This window comes from Phragmites australis, chromosome 20, assembly GCF_958298935.1.
Source record: "Phragmites australis chromosome 20, lpPhrAust1.1, whole genome shotgun sequence".
In the NCBI taxonomy this organism is placed as follows: Eukaryota; Viridiplantae; Streptophyta; class Magnoliopsida; order Poales; family Poaceae; genus Phragmites; species Phragmites australis.
This window is the reverse complement of record NC_084940.1, coordinates 23964237-23968367: the sequence shown is the minus strand read 5'-3', so window position 1 is coordinate 23968367 and position 4131 is coordinate 23964237. Positions and strand designations below refer to the sequence as shown.

The 4131-nt window shown below is 50.0% G+C and overlaps 1 long non-coding RNA gene across 1 annotated transcript; it reads right to left on the bottom strand.

The window, feature by feature from the left end:
• Nucleotides 1–385: 385 nt before the first annotated feature.
• Nucleotides 386–1142, bottom strand: LOC133901142 (uncharacterized). Its single transcript, XR_009906658.1, has 2 exons — nucleotides 830–1142; nucleotides 386–701 (listed from the first exon to the last, which is right to left on the bottom strand). It is a non-coding gene; the product is annotated as an uncharacterized LOC133901142 (long non-coding RNA).
• Between the last annotated feature and the right edge of the window lie 2989 nt (nucleotides 1143–4131).

The following is a 4131-nucleotide window of genomic DNA, read 5'->3' as shown; positions in this document are numbered from 1 at the left end:
GCCGGCTAAATCCTTCAGTCGGTAGTGATGTCTTGGGTATCACTGCCGGTTGAATCCTTCAGCCGGTAGTGATAACCCCCTTCACTACCGATCCACCGAGCCGGCAGTGATAGTCCTCGACTATCACTGCCTGTTGCCCACTACCAGCTCCAAAATCGGTAGTGAAGGAGGTTTTAGAGCTGGCAGTGAAGGGGTTTTCTGTAGTAGTGAAATAGGCATCACTGCCGATTCGTGGCTCTAATCGGCAGTGATGCCTCCTCCAAAAAATAAAAAAATGAACCGAGGCGGCTCCGCATGACTGCTCGCTCACCGTCGCGCTCGGCCGCACGCCTGTCGCTTGCACGCCCGCATGCGCTCGCATGCTCAAATCAACTCATCTCAACACAAGACCAGATCAACTCATCTCATCGAACACATCTCATAATCAAATTGAATAAATCGACTCATCTCACAATCAAATCGAACACAAGGAGACTCATCTCATAATCAAATCAAACAAATTGAACATTTGCTTCTATGCATTTGCTTCTGCTTGATTTGGAGGTAGGATCAAACAAATCAAATCAAACAAGTCGACCTCGCCCACACCCTGCTTGTCGTCGTCGCTGCCACCTGCGCATTTGCTTCTGCTCATTATGGAGGTAGGATTTCTCGCAGTACTCCGAGGCCGAGTAGAGCTGTGGCTGCAAGTTCTTGAGCTCCTGCATGAACATATCACCACCGTCAAGAACATTGAAACAACAATCCGGACCCCAAGAACACACCGGATCCACGAAAGAAGCAAACAAACAACACAAGGAAGCAAAGAAACGGCACGCCAGATCCACACCTTGTTTGCCTTGATTGCTTACTGCACCTCACATGCAGGGCCTTCATGAAGCTTTTGCTATGCTCCATGGATGCCTCGTCGACGGTAGTAGGGCCCACCCAGCGGCTGCAAAAGGAGGTGCACGTCGACGGTAGTCGGGCCCACCCAGCAGCTGCAAAAGGAGGTGCACGAGCTCAAGAGATAAGGTGGGAGAGCGAGGTTGGGAGAGAGAGAGCACCAGTGGGGAAGAGAGAGAGGTTGGGGGAGAGAGAGCACCGGTGGAGAAGAGATAAGGTTCTTGTGTGGTGTGAATGGGAGAGAGAGGTTTGGAGAGAGAGAGCACAGGTGGGGAAAGGCACTGGCACTTGGGAAGAGATAAGGTTGTGCGATCTTGTGTGGATGTGAGGACTAACCATTCCAAACAAAAATGTATTGAATGATAATTTCAGGTCGTTACGTTTTAGTGTTGGTTAAGGGCTGCAACCGGCACTGATGGTTGGTATCAGTGCTGGTTTGTGACTGAAACCGGCACTGAAGTATCAATGCCGGTTCTTAGCACCTTTCACATTGTTCGTGCGTGAGAGATTAAGAACTGGCGCTTATTCACTTTCTGTCACGATTACTATTGAACCGGTACTGATGAGATGCTATTTTTAACCCGTTCTGTAGCGGTGTTTGATTGCAAATAAATCATTTACACAATTATGCAGAAGAATTAAGAAGGTCGGTAAAATGACTATAAACACGAAATGAAGTAGGGACATTTAGAAACTTGCTTGCATTATTTTTTAGAATAAATCCGTACAATTACAAAAAGGAATAGTTTTCAATCACTATACAAGCACTATTGTGAATATGGCACTTTTGGTACGTACGTTACATGGTCCAAAAGTTGATCTTACTACATATGATGTAGAGCTACTTGATTGTTACAATATTTTTGCTAAAGTTGTGGTCCACAATTGGAGTCATGTGTTTTCGCCACTATGGTAGCACATATAGTCTCAAGATTGGGATGCGAGCGCGCACTCTTTGAGAGGAGAATGGGATTACAACAGATAAAATTAAAATTAAGGTGCTGACACGATCATTGACATCAGCTCCCCAGTCCTGTATTCCAGTTGTGACATTTCCCTAACTAGAATCAGAATTAATACATGTTCTTAATGGTTTAATGGGTGCTAAAAAACTGAATCTTTACCTAACAAAATAAAGTCTTCCCGGAATATCATCTACTGTCAATTTAGTATGCACATTGATACTTTGGAATGCTTTTGTAGCAAGAGGAAACAGGTGCCACAAGTGTCGAGGATCTGTAATCGATTATCTGTAGTATGCAAATATAAAAATAGAGATACATGGGTAGTTGTCGAAGAGTACTGCAAAGAGACATAAATTTATACAGGTTTAAGCCTCCGAGTTGGATAATAGCCCTAAATCATGTCTTGTTTTAATTATTCTCAGGATCATAGAGTACAATGAGGTGCGTAGATGGATATAACTCTAAAAACTAGACGTATTTATGTGTATCTACTACTGAAGATCTAGCCAGGTAAAGGATTATTGCTTATGCCGTGGATCTTCAATGAGTGTTGGTCTTCTATCCGACTAGATTTCGGAGATCCGAAAGGCACAAGTTGTTTGTTCTAAGGCTTTTGTTGGCTTGATTGCCTTTATTGGCGTTATTTCTGGTTTTTCTGGATGTACCCCTATCCTTGTCTTACATAGTCAGAGAACTTAGGGCGTATCTGTCGGAGGATTAGCTCCTGTCGCAGGGATCCCAAGAGACCCCTTTTTAGAGATTCGGCCGGGGGGATGATCCTGAATAAGTTCGCCGAAGAAATGAATGAAAGTAAATGCAACGGCCGGTGGATGGGTGTCGGATGACCTAGTGCAAAGGGAAATAAATGCACCGGAGTTTAGACAGGTTCGGGCCGCATGGGGGCGTAATACCCTACTCCTGTATGGATGCAATAACTGTCCTGAGGGAGATCCCTCGAGGATGTATCTGGTTACAAAAATGTTGTGTCTAACTAAGAGCTTGAGGCTCCCTGTTCTTGGGCAGGGACTACGGTTTGATTTTTGGTGCTTCTGTTGATTGCTTGGGCTTCTTTTTTGATTGCCTTTTTTCGATCCCAATTTTTATTGCCTGTTCTCTTCTGTGTGCCGACTCTTTTATGCACTCGCCGGCTGCGACATGCCCCGAACGGGAAGGAGGGGGCACAAGTTCCAAGACGCCACGACTGAGAAAGGCGTTATCATTTCCTCTGGGCGAAGTGACCGGGGAGGTGGAAAACGCGGCGCGCGTCCGGTCACTTGTCACCATAACGCCCTGGCAACGGGCGCCGTTGAGAGGGCCCACCGGGCAGCCACAGAGCCACCCGGCGTGCCCGCCCTGTCTTGTTCCTCTGCCACGACAGGGCGGCAGGCGGAATGCCTTGATCCTGGCAATGTTATCCCGAGACACACCGAATGATACGGGACGGGACCCGTGCAATTAATAGCCCCACGCCCCTCTGCCAAAGCATGGTAGGAACTGACGCTGCGGCGGGAGCAGTTGGATATGTCAGGCCACGCGCGCTCATTTAATGCGGCCTTGGACCTCTGACGGGCGGACACCTCATCGGTGGGCCCCTTGGGGGCCTCTCTGGGTCGTCGGGGAACCGAGTACTCGGGGGTACTGTTCACCTCCCCGAGCACTCTCTCCCGAGAATGCCTATCTTTGTCTTCGGGGTACCGGGTGCTCGGGGGTACTGTTCACCTCCCCGAGCACTCTCTCCCGAGAATGCTTATCCCTGTACGAACCTTCGGGGAACCGAGAGCCCGGGGGCTGCCGCAGGCCGCCCCGAGCACTCTCTCCCGAGCACTTTCGCACAGATCTTTCGGGGAACCGAGAGCCCGGGGGCTGCCACGTGCAGCCCCGAGCACTCTCTCCCGAGCACTTTCGCACTGGCCCTCGGGGAACCGTGCGCTCGGGGACTGCTACGTGCAGTCCCCGAGCACTCTCTCCCGGAACTTAGCCCTTCTGATCATCGGGGGACTAGGGTGCTCGTGGGTGACCAGGCACCTCCCCGGGCACTTTCTTCCCGGTACTTAGACTCTGCAGGTCATCGGGGAACTGAGGTGCTCGGGGACCAGAGACTGTGGCCCCGAGCACCCTCTCCCGGAACTTAGACTTTCCTCATCCCGCAGGAGGGACCTCGCGGGATGGTGACACGTGGCGGACGGCTGGCCTGGCCTCGGGACTCAGGGACCCCCGGTTCCTGATACTCCGACAGTATCCTACTTGGACTTCCCGGGCGTAATCTACACAGATCGTTGGA